This window comes from Mobula birostris, chromosome 13 (assembly GCF_030028105.1).
Source record: "Mobula birostris isolate sMobBir1 chromosome 13, sMobBir1.hap1, whole genome shotgun sequence".
NCBI classification, from domain to species: domain Eukaryota; kingdom Metazoa; phylum Chordata; class Chondrichthyes; order Myliobatiformes; family Myliobatidae; genus Mobula; species Mobula birostris.
The window spans coordinates 109,587,150-109,599,819 of NC_092382.1; the positions used below are offsets into that span (position 1 = coordinate 109,587,150).

The following is a 12,670-nucleotide window of genomic DNA, read 5'->3' on the forward strand; positions in this document are numbered from 1 at the left end:
TTATTTCCGTAGCCCCATTTCCTCTCAGCTCCCCCTTACTTACTGTGGAGGATATAACGAATCCGGCTGCCCAGTGGGCGGCGCCTCTCCTGGGAACGGGACAGACGGCCTGGTCACATTTCAGTAGGGTGAACGTTTACTGTGAGTGGCAGAGAGTGGGAAGGGATAAAGGAGGGTAGAGCGTGTGGAGAGATAGAAAGAGAATGTTTCGTGAGGAGGGCGGTGAGATTGAAAGGGATCCGGAGAGAGAGCAGAGTGAGGCAGGGAGCTGGAGAAGGGAGCGATATTGAAGCGGGATAGATACACTGATTGAAGTGGCTGTTGTCAGATCTGAGATAGAAAGGATTCGCAGGTTTTTCCGTTTTTTTTAAAGGGCCAGCCATTTGGGAGCGGAAGAGCTGAAGACAACCGGTCAGCGAGAGCGTTTTAAAAGAAGTTTCGTCTAGCGAAGCGGCCATCTTCGTAGCTTCCATCTTCGGAGTGGACTGAGTCAGAGTTAGACGGCTTTGGCTCAACAGGCTTCGGCCAGAACAGGCAGAGGCGAGGGGATGTTCCGGTAAGTTGTTGTTGTTGTTATTGTTGTTTTTTCATCTCATTAGATTTCTTTTTTAACTAATATGTTTAGAGAGAATGTCAGGCAGGATGTTGGAATGCTCCTCCTGCAGGTTGTGGAAAGTCAGGGTGACCTCTGGTGTCCCTGACAACGACACCTGAAAGAATTGCATCCAGCTACAGCTCCTAACCAAACCGGATTACGGAACTGAAACGGGAGCTGGACGACCTCCGGATCATTCGGGAGAATGAGGTGTTTATAGACAGAAGCTTCAGGAAGGTAGTCACGCCAAAGGAGCATTGCGCAGGAAATTGGTTACCGTCAGGCGAGGGAGGGGGAAAGGACAGGAAGCGCAGGGTCCCCCTGTGGTCATTTCCCTCAACAACAAGTACAGACGTTTGTATACCGATTTGTTGACTTACCTGGGACAAGCTGCGACAGCCGGATCTCTGGCACTGAGTCTGGTTCTGCAGTGCAGAAGGGAGGGTGGAAGAAGAGGTGAGCGGTAGTGATAGGGGACTCGATAGTTAGAGGTACAGACCGGAGATTCTGTGGCCGTGGCAGGGACTCCGGGATGGTTTGATGCCTCTTGGAAGCCATGTTCAGGAATGTCTCTGATCGCCTGCATAGCATTCTGAAATGGGGGGGTGATCAGCCAGATATTATGGTGCCAATGACTTAGGAGGAAACAGCGAAGAGGTCCTGAAGAGTGAGTATCGAGAGCTTGGTAGGAAGTTAAACAGCAAGACCTCGAGGGTGATAATCTCGGATCTGGGAATATATATCCAAAATTACCTAAAATTTGTGGCACAGGTAGTAAACACACCTAATGGTGCACTGCCCTTTGTAAATCAAAGTACTGAGTACAGGAGTTGGACTGTTATGGTGAGGTTGTATAAGACATTGGTGAGGCCGCATTTGGAGTATAGTGTGCAGTTTTGATCACCTAATTACAGGAAGGTCATTAATAAGGTTGAACGAGTGCAGAGAAGGTTTACGATGATGCTGCCGGGGCTTGAGAAACTGAGTTTCAGAGAAAGGTTGAATAGGCTGGGACACTATTCTCTGTGCGCAGAAAAAGGGGAGATTTGATAGAGGAATATAACATTATGATGGGTATAGATAGAGTGACTGCAAGCAGGCTTTTATCACTGAGGCTAGGGGAGAAAAAAAAACAGACGATATGGGTTGTGCGAAGGGGGAAGAGTTTAAAGGGAACATTGGGGGGAGGGGTTTCTTCACACAGAGGAGGTGGGAGTGTGGAATGAGCTGCCAGATGAAGTGGTAAATGCGGTACACTTTTAACTTTTAAGATAAACTTGGGATGGTACATGGATGAGAGGCGTATGGAGGGATATGGTCCAGATGCAGATCAGTGGGACTAGGCATAAAAATGGTCCGGCAGAGCCAAGAAGGGCCAAAGGGCCTGTTTCTGTGCTCTAATGTTCTATGGATCTATTGTTCGATGGAGGGAGCTTCACACTGTGCCTGACCCCGGGAGTGTGTGATGGGACGGTGTGGGGGGAGCTTCACTCTGTTTCTGACCCCGGGAGTGTGTGATGTGACGGTGCGGAGGGAGATTCACTCTGTGTCTGAACCCGGGAGTTTGTGATGGGACGGTGTGGAGGGAGATTCACTCTGTGTGTCTGACCCCGGGAGTGTGTGATGGGACGGTGTGGAGGGAGATTCACTCTGTTTCTGACCCCGGGAGTGTGTGATGTGACGGTGCGGAGGGAGATTCACTCTGTGTCTGAACCCGGGAGTGCCTGACGGAGCGGCGTGGAGGGAGCTTCTCTCTGTGTGTCTTTGTGAGTGTGTGATGGGAAAGTACGGAGGGAGATTCACTCCGTGTCTCACCCCCGGAGTGTGTGATGCGAAGGTGTGGAGGGAGCTTCACTCTGTGTCTGACCCGGGGAGTGTGTGATGGGACGGTGTGGAGAGAGATTCACTCCGTGTCTCACCCCCGGAGTGTGTGATGGGACGGTGAGGAGGGAGCTTCGCTCTGTGTCTGACCCGGGGAGTGTGTGATGCGAAGGTGTGGAGAGAGATTCACTCCGTGTCTCACCCCCGGAGTGTGTGATGAGACGGTTTGGAGAGAGATTCACTATATCTGACTCCGGGAGAGTGTTTGACTGTTCATTCTGTCGATGCCGAGGTACATCTCTCTCTCTCTCTCTCTCTCTTTCTCTCTCTCTCTCTCTCTCTCTCGCTCTGCCAATCTCCCTCTCTCCCCCCCCTCTCTCTCTCTCTCTCTTTCTCTGTCTCTCTCTCTCTGTCTCCCTCTCTCCCTCTCTCTCACTCACACATACACACACACACACACACACACACACACACACACACACACAGCTGCTCCAGCACGTCGCCACGCACACTACCAGCCCCTTCGCCAAATACTCCACACACCCCTCATTTCCAACATCCCGCTTCTTTTTCCCACTCTGTGTGCGCGGACGTGAAAGGGCAGAGTGAAGGTGGTTTTCAGAGGGTTTGGGGACAGAAAGAGAAGGCTGATTGAGCAGGGAAGTCAGATGTAAAGGCACACGGCGAGAGGGGTGGAGAGAGGGAGGGACAGCGAGGGAGTTGCGAAACTCAAGCGGGATCGGTACATTCATGGGGATAGATAGGGAGACAGTGACTTATGCAGAGAGCGAAAGGGATAGACAGGAAATAATGGAGGGTGTTTGATTGAGCTCCGGAACTCCCTCTTTTAGGCTGACGTCCCTGTTATTGTTTTGCTGTCTTGATGAAGAACCAGTCAGAGTAGTCGCACGCTTTCAAGACTTCTCTCAAATACTGATAACCCCCAACTTATATTCTAATTGGAAATGAGAGTCAAACAGTAGGTACAGATCAGCGTGCGAATGGTTTCCTGTAAACTTCAATGTCCACATACCCGTTCTTTTTTTTTTTTGTTAAACACTGCACAGTCTAAAAATGGCAATCTGTTTTCCGCGACCTTTCCGGTGTAAACTTGGTGCAGATTGGAGAGAGAGAGAGAGACTGCGAGGAGTTGTTCATTTCACTCGGGGGTGGGGGTTCGCTTGCTTCGTTGGGTGTTGGGTGTTTGTACCTGGGGGTACAATTCTCCCGGATAATAGGTGCTCTGTATGAGTGACATATATCCCTCTGTCATTTGCTCCTTCTTCACTCGTTGCAATTCTCTCTAATCATCTTCTTGCACTCCCTTCTCCCGCCCTTCTCATTCTATCTCCCTCCATCGTCCCTCCCCTGCATCCCACCTCCCTCTCTTTAGCACTCTCTCTCCTCCCCATCATGCTCTTCGCCCCCTCCATGCCCTTTTCTCTCTCGCTTTCTCCCTTTTTTACCCGTCAACTCACCCTCACATTATTCCCTCTGTCCGCTAATTTCTCTTCAAATATCCTGGGCTTTCCCCCCCCCCCCTCTTTACTCATTCTCTCCCACACCCGACCCTCCCCCTCTTTCTTTTCCCTCCCCTTTTATAGTCCCTTGTCACTCAGTTCACTCTCTCGAACTCCCCCAAATCTCTCTCGTTCTCCCCTCCCCCTCTTTCTCCCTTCTATCACAACTCCTCCCCCCGTCACTGACAACTCTCGAGAACACCCGCTCTCTCACCTTCAACCTTCGTCCTGCCCGGCACATCCCGTCCCTGCTCCTGGCCTCTCTCTTTATTATCCCTTCATCTGGTGTTTGCTGGTGTCGGTCTGACCCCCTGTAAACACGGGCTTCCTCTGACAACGGTCGCTTACCCTATCAGAGCTGAGAACTCAGAAAATTCTCGACGGGATGGACGACAGGGAGACATACATGAATGTGAAGATCACAAAAACGGACTCACGGTCTCCATCCCGCGGTGAGTGGGGCAGAAGGAGGGATGGAGGGAGTTTCACTGTGTGTCTGAGCTCAGGTGTGTGTGATGGGACTGTGTGGAGGGAGTTTTACTCTGTGTCTGACCCCGGGAGTGTGTGACGTGACTGCGTGGAGGGAGTTTTACTCCCTGTCCGAGCCCGGGTGTGTGTGATGGGACGGTGTGGAGGGAGCTCCATTCTGAGTTTCATCACGGGAATGTGCGATGGGACGGTGTGTAGTGAGCTCCGTTATGTGTCTGACCCCGGGAATGTGTGACAGGACGGTGTGGAGGGAGTGTCACTCTGTGTCTGATCCCGGGAGTTAGCGAAGGGACGGTGTGGATAGAGATTCTCTGCGTGTCTGATCTCGGGCGTGTTTGATGGGACGGTGTGGAGGGAGATTCACTCTGTGTCGGATCCCGGGTTCGGAGATGGGAAGGTATGGAGGGAGATTCACTCTGTGTCTGACCCCGGGAGTGTGTGATGGCCCGGTGTGGAGGGATATTCTTTCTGTGTTTAACCCCCGGGGCCACTCTGTGTCTCACCCGGGAGCGTGGGCTGGGATGGTGTGGAGGCAGCTTCACTCTGTGTCTGACCTCAGCAGTGTGTGATTGGACGTTGTGGAGGAAGCTTCACTCTGTGTCTGATCCCGGGAATTTGTGATGGGACAGTGTTGAGGGAGATTCACTCTGTGTATGATCCAGAGTACTGTGAGATGGGACGGTCTGCATTTAGCTGTGCTTGCGTCTGAACCCGGGTGTGGTTGGTCGGATGGTGCCGAGGGCCGAGGGCTCTCTGTCTCTCTCTCTCTCTCTCTCTCTCTCTCTCTCTCTCTCTCTCCCTCTCTTTCTTTCTTTCTTTCACACACACACACAGCCGATCCAGCACATCACCTCCCGCACCACCACCCTCTTAGCTATTATCCTCACACCCATTTCCTTTCACCTCCCCCCCTTACTGTGGAGGATGTAACTAATCTAGCTGTAGAGTGCGCAGCGCCTTTCCTGTGAACGGGACTGACGGCCTGGTCACATTTCAGTCCGGTGAACGTTCAGTGTGGGCGGGAGGGTGCGAAGGGAGAAAGTAGGGTAGAGAGGGTGGGGAGACAAAAGAGAAGTCTTCATGAGGAGGGCAGTGAGATAGAAAGGCAAAGGAGGGAGAGGGGTAAGAGGGAAAAGGAGGGGGCTGTCGAGAGGAGCGAAATTGAAGCGGGTTAGAGACATTCATGGGAGAGAAATCGGGAGATAGTGAGCGGAGAGTGAGGGAAGCAGAGAGAGAAAATGACAGACAGCAGGTAATGGAGGGTTTTTGAGAGCTCCTGGGCTCCGTCTGTTTGGCTGACGTCCCTGCTATTTTTATTTTCTGTTGTCTGTATGACCGCCCAGTCAGTGTAACCGCACGCTTTCAAGACTTCTTTGAACTAATGAAAACACCCCCGCTAATGTTCCAATGGGTGCAGTGTGGAAACTTCAGATACTGATCAGCGTGCGTTGGTTCAAACTTCAATATCTAAACGTGCGCTTTTTTGGCTAAATACTACACGGTCTAAAAATGGCAAACTATTGCTCTGACGTCTTCTCGGATGGAAGGAGCTGGCTTACTTCGGTGGGTGTTGCTGGCTTGTCCCCGGGCCGTGGTTTCTGCAGCACAGAGGGTCTGAAGCCCCGGCGATAAGCAGAGCAATGGGAGCGCTGACGCTCAAACCAGGAACCAGCTGGAGGTTGGGGTTGTGGGGGGTGGTGTTCGGTACAAATGTCTCGGACAATAAAGTCTCTGCATCTGTGACAACATATCCGTCCGCCTTTCACTCCTTGTTCACTCATCATCCCTCAATCTTCCCCTTCTTCCATTGCTTTCTCACTCCCTTCTTCTCGTCCAATGTCATTCCAACTTCTACATTCCTTCTCCCTCAATCGACCCTTCCCTGCATCCCTCCTCCCTCTCTGTAGTGCTTTCTCTTCTCCCTTTCTTCCTTCGGCCCCTCCCTGCCCGTTTTTTTTATTCTTACTCTCTGTTTCTCCTGCTCGCCTTCCGTTTTTTCACTCTATCCCCTAATTTTTCTCCAAGACTCCACCGTCCCTATTTTAACCCCTCTCTCGCCCCCTTCCCTCCCACTTCTCGCCCTCCATTCCTTCATTCCGCTCCCCCTTTCTGACTCCTGTAACCCAGGTCTCTCTTTCCGCCAAGCCCTAACCTTTCCCTCACTCTCCCCTCACTCTAAATCTCTACACTTTCCGTATTCTTCACCCCGCCACTCTCATCTCTCCAGACCACCCCCTCTCTCACCCTCAATCTCTCTCTTCCCCCCCTCTCGGTTGCTCTCTTTATCAGCGGCTCAGGTGCTGTTGGTTTGTGTCGATCAACAAGGGCTTCCTCTGACAACGGTTTCTTCCCCTCCCCCTCACTGAGCTCAGAGACGCAGAGAATCCGAGACAGGATTGACGACAGCGAAACTTACATGAATGTGCAGCTCGTAAAACCGGACTCATCGCCGCAATCGAGAAGTGAGAGGGGCAGAGATGGAGGGAGCGACTTCTAATTTCTTTCTGACTTCAGGAATGGGTAATGGGACAGGGTGGAGGGAGTTTCACACTGCGTCTGACAGCGGGAATGTGTAATGGGACAATGTGGAGTGAGCTTCACTCTGTCTCAACAAAGGACAGTGTGATGGGACGTTGTGGACGGAACTGGACTCTGTGTCTGACCCTGGGCGTGTGTGATGGCACCATGCAGAGGGAGCTTCACCCTGTGGCTGAACACAGTACTGTGTCATGGGACGGCGTGGAGGGAGTTTCACTCTGTGCCTGAACCCGGGACTGTGCGATGGGACGGCGTGGAGGGAGATTCACTCTGTGTCTGACCCCGGGGGAGTTGTTCGGACGGTGCAAGGGCTCAAGGGCTCTCTCTCTCTCTCTCTCTCTCTCTCTCTCTCTCTCTCTCTCTCTCTCCCTCTCTCTCTCTCGACCACACACACACACAAGGCCGCCGCAGCACTTCGCCTCCCGCACCACCACCCCCTTAGCCACTACGCTCCCCGGTCCCACCTTTATTTCAAAAGTCCCTATTTCCTTTCACTTCCCCATTACTTAATGAGGAAGATGTACCGAAGTGGGCGGCTCCTTTCCTGGAAACAGAACAGAACAGTCATATTTCAATCAGGTGACCGTTTACTGTGAGCGGGAGAGAGTGGGAAGGGATAAAGGAGGGTAGAGCGTGTGGAGAGATAGAAAGAGGATGCTTCTTCAGTAAGGCATTGAGATTTAAAGGGCACCGGAGAGAGGGCAGAGAGCGGGGGGAGCTAGAGAGAGGAGCGAAATTGAAGCGGGATACGTACATTCATCGAAGTGGTCGTCGTCAGATCTGAGATAGAAAGGATTCGCAAACTTTTCCGTTTTTTTTTTAAAGGGCCAACCAATTGGGAGCGGAGGAGCTGAAGACAGCCGGTCGGCTAGCGAGCTTTAAAAGAATATTCTTCTAGCGAAGCGGCCATCTTCGTAGCTGCTATCGTCGGAGTCGACAGCGTCAGAGCTAGACGGTTTTGGCTCAACAGGCTTCGGCGAGAACAGGCAGAGGCGAGGGTAGGTTCCCTAAGTTGTTGTTGTTGTTGTTTTTATTTTTCTCATTAGATTTGTTTTTTTTTTAACTAGCAAGTTTAGAGAGAATGTCAGACAGGATGTTGGAATGCTGCTCTTGCAGGATGTGGGAAGTCAGGGAGACCTCTGGTGTCCCTGACAAAGATACTTGCATGAAGTGCATTTAGCTACAGCTCCTAAAAAAAACGCGTTGGGGAACTGGAACGGGAGCTGGGTGACCTCCGGATCATTCGGGAGAATGAAGTGTTTATAGACAGTAGCTTCAGGGAGGTAGTTACGCCAAAGGAGCAGTGCGCAGGAAATTGGGTTAGCGTCAGGTGAGGGAAGGGGAAAGTGCAAGCAGAGTATGGTTCCCCTGTAGCCATTCCTCTCAACAACAAGTAAACCGATTTGGTGACTTACCTGGGACAAGCTGCGATAGCCGGATCTCTGGCACTGAGTCTGGTTCTGCAGTGCAGAAGGGAGGGTGGATGAAGAGGAGAGCGGTAGTGATAGAAACATAGAAACATATAAACTAGGTGCAGAAGTAGGCAATTCGGCCCTTCGAGCCTGCACCGCCATTTATTATGATCATGGCTGATCATCCAACTCAGAATCCCGCCCCAACCTTCCCTCCATACACCCTGATCCCGAAGCCACAAGGGCCATAGCTAACTCCCTCTTAAATATAGCCAATGAACTGGCCTCAACTGTTTCCTGTGGCAGAGAATTCCACAGATTCATCATTCTCTGTGTTAAGAAGTTTTTCCTAATCTCGGTTCTAAAAGGCTTCCCCTTTATCGTCAAACTGTGACCCCTCATTCTGTACTTCCCCAACATCGGACAATCTTCCTGCATCTAGCTTGTTCAATCCCTTTAGGATTTTATACGTTTCAATCAGATCCCCCCTCAATCTTCTAAAATTCCAACGAGTACAAGCCCAGTTCATCCAGTTTTTCTTCATATGAAAGTCCTGCCATCCCAGGAATCAATCTGGTGAACCTTCCTTGTACTCGCTCTATGGCAAGGATGTCCTTCCTCAGATTAGGGGACCAAAACTGCACACAATACTCCAGGTGTGGTCTCACCAGGCCTTGTACAACTGCAGTAGTACCTCCCTGCTCCTGTACTCGAATCCTCTCGCTATAAATGCCAGCATACCATTCGCCTTTTTCACCGCCTGCTGTACCTGCATGCCCACTTTCAATGACTGGTGTACAATGACACAGGTCTCGTTGCACCTCCCCTTTTCCTAATCGGCCACCATTCAGATAATAATCTGTTTTCCTATTTTTGCCACCAAAGTGGATAACTTCACATTTATCCACATTAAATTGCATCTGCCATGAATTTGCCCACTCACCAATCTATCCAAGTCACCCTGCATCCTCTTAGCATCCTCCTCACAGCTAACACTGCCCCCCAGCTTCGTGTCATCCGCAAACTTGGAGATGCTGCACTTAATTCCCTCATCCAAGTCATTAATATATATTGTACACAACTGGGGTCCCAGCACTGAGCCTTGCGGTACCCCATTAGTCGCTGCCTGCCATTCTGAAAAGGTTTCGTTTATTCCCACTTTTTGCTTCCTGTCTGCTAACCAATTCTCTATCCACATCAATACCTTACCGCCAACACTGTGTGCTTTAAGTTTGCACACTAATCTCCTGTGTGGGACCTTGTCAAAAGCCTTTTGAAAATCCCAATATACCACATCCACTGGCTCTCCCCTATCCACTCTACTAGTTACATCCTCAAAAAATTCTATGAGATTCGTCAGACATGATTTTCCTTTCACAATCCATGCTGACTTTGTCCGATGATTTCACCGCTTTCCAAATGTGCTGTTATCACATCTTTGAAAACTGACTCCAGCAGTTTCCCCAACACCAACGTTACGCTAACCGGTCTATAATTCCCCGGTTTCTCTCTCCCCCTTTTTAAAAAAGTGGGGTTACATTAGCCACGCTCCAATCCTCAGGAACTAGTCCAGAATCTAAAGAGTTTGAAAAATTATCACTAATGCATCCACTATTTCTTGGGCTACTTCCTTAAGCACGCTGGGATGCAGACCATCTGGCCCTGGGGATTTATCTGCCTTCAATCCCTTCAATTTACCTAACAGCACTTCCATACTAACATGTATTTCGCTCAGTTCCTCCATCTTACTGGACCCTCTGTTCCCTACTATTTCTGGAAGATTATTTATGTCCTCCTTAGTGAAGACAGAACCAAAGTAATTTTTCAATTGGTCTGCCATGTCCTTGCTCCCCATAATCAGTTCACCTGTTTCTGTCTGTAGGGGACCTACATTGTCTTTACAGCTTTTTTTTTCCTTTTTACATATCTATGAAAGCTTTTACAGTCAGTTTTTATGTTCCCTGCTAGTTTTCTCTCATAATCTTTTTACCCCTTCCTAATTAAGCCCTTTGTCCTCCTCTGCTGAATCTGAATTTCTCCCAGTCCTCAGGTGAGCCACTTTTTCTGGCTAATTTGTATGCTTCTTCTTTGGAATTGATACTATCCCTAATTTCTCTTGTCAGCCACGGGTGCACTGCCTTCCTTGACTTATTCTTTTGCCAAACTGGGATGAACAATTGTTGTAGTTCATCCATGCAACCTTTAAATGCTTGCCATTGCATATCCACCGTCAATCCTTTAAGTGTCATTTGCCAGTCAATCTTACCTAATTCACGTCTCATACCTTCAAAGTTACCCCTTTTTTAAGTTCAGACCTTTGTTTCTGAATTAACTATGTCACTCTCCATCTTAATGAAGAATTCCGCATATTATGGTCACTCTTACCCAAGGGGCCTCTCACGACAAGATTGCTAATTAACCCTTCCTCATTGCTCAAACCCAGTCCAGAATAGCCTGTTCTCTAATTGGTTCCTCGACATGTTGGTTCAAAAAACCATCTCGCATACATTCCAAGAAATCCTCTTCCTCAGCACCTTTACCAATTTGGTTTACCCAATCTACATGTAGATTGAAGTCACCCATTATAACTGCTGTTCCTTTATTGCACACATTTCTAATTTCCTGTTAATACCATCTCCGACCTCACTACTACTGTTAGGTGGCCTGTACACAACTCCCACCAGCGTCTTCTGCCCTTAGTGTTACGCAGCTCTACCCATATCGATTCCACATCTTCCCGGCTTATGTCCTTCCTTTCTATTGCGTTAATCTCATCTTTAACCAGCAACGCCACCCCACCTCCTTTTCTTTCATGTCTATCCCTCCTGAATATTGAATATCCCTAAATGCTGAGCTCCCATCCTTGGTCACCCTGGAGCCATGTCTCTGTGATCCCAACTATATCATAATCATTAATAACAATCTGCACTTTCAATTCATCCACCTTATTACGAATGTTCCTTGCATTGACACACAAAGCCTTCAGGCGCTCTTTTACAACTCTCTTAGACCTTATACAGTTATGTTGGAAAGTGGCCCTGGATTTGTCGGCCTGCCGCTTTTACTTTTCTCCTTATTACTCTTTGCTTCCTCTCTCACTTTACACCCCTCTGTCTCTCTGCACTCGTTCCCATCCCCCTGTTGTGAACTAACCTCCTCTCGCCTAGCCTCTTTAATTTGATTCCCACCCCACAACCATTCTAGTTTAAAGTCACCTCAGTAGCCCTCGCTAATCTCCCTGCCAGGATATTGCTCCCCCTAGGATTCAAATGTAACCCGTCCTTTTGTACAGGTCACACCTGCGCCAAAAGAGGTTCCAATGATCCAAAAACTTGAATCCCTGCCCCTGCTCCAATCCCTCAGCCACGCATTTATCCTCCACCTCATCGAATTCCTACTGTCACTGTCGCGTGGCACAGGCAGTAATCCGAGATTACTACTTTTGCGGTCCTTTTTCTCAACTCCCTTCCTAGCTCCCTATATTCTCCTTTCAGGACCTCATCCCTTTTCCTACCTATGTCGTTGGTACCTATATGAACCACGACCTCTGGCTTCTCACCCTCTCACTTCAGGATGTCTTGAACACGATCAGAAATATCCCGGACCCTGGCACCAGGGAGGCAAACTACCATCCGGGTCTCTGGACTGCGTCCACAGAATCGCCTATCTGACCCCCTTACTATCGAGTCCCCTATCACAACTGCCCTCTTCTTCTTTGCCCTACCCTTCTGAGCTACAGGGCCAGACTCTGTGCCGGAGGCACGGCCACTGTCGCTTCCCCCGGTAAACTGTTCCCCCCCCCCTCCCAACAGTACTCGAACAGGAGTACCTATTGTTAAGGGGCACAGCCACGGGGTACTCTCTATTACCTGACTCTTGCCCTTCCCCCTCCTTACCGTGAACCACTTGTCTGCCTCCCGTGGCCCCGGTGTGACCACCTGCCTATAACTCCTCTCATCAACTCCTCACTCTCCCTGACAGACGAAGGTCATCGAGCTGCAGCTCCAGTTCCGTAACGCGGTCCCTTAGGAGCTGCATCTCGATGCACTTGCGCAGATGTAGACGTCCGGGAGGCTTGGAGACTCCAGGGCCTCCCGCATCCGACACCGAGAACAGCAAACTGCCCTCACACTACTCATACTGCCCCTCTCCTCAAATAACAACTGAAAATGAATGCCAAACCTTCCTCGCCTCGCCCGTTTCCGCCTAAGCCCATTGAGCCGAAGCCCTTAAGTCTTCACTCTGCTCCGGGCTCCCTCCGCCGCCCGCAAACTACGCTGCCTGCTCTATGAGGC

At 50.1% G+C, this 12,670-nt stretch overlaps 1 protein-coding gene across 3 annotated transcripts in view; it reads left to right on the top strand.

Annotated features, from left to right (window-relative positions):
• The first annotated feature begins 484 nt into the window (after nt 1-484).
• The window catches only part of LOC140207333 (C-type lectin domain family 7 member A-like), a 43,412-nt gene continuing 31,226 nt past the window's right edge, over nt 485-12,670 (top strand). For 2 of the 3 annotated variants that reach the window (XM_072275853.1, XM_072275852.1), the window contains exons 1-2: nt 486-556; nt 7,789-7,961. The gene's annotated coding sequence lies outside the window, so the exon portion shown is untranslated. Of the gene's footprint in view, nt 557-7,788; nt 7,962-12,670 lie in introns of all 3 variants that reach the window. The other variant, XM_072275854.1, reaches the window with a different exon arrangement.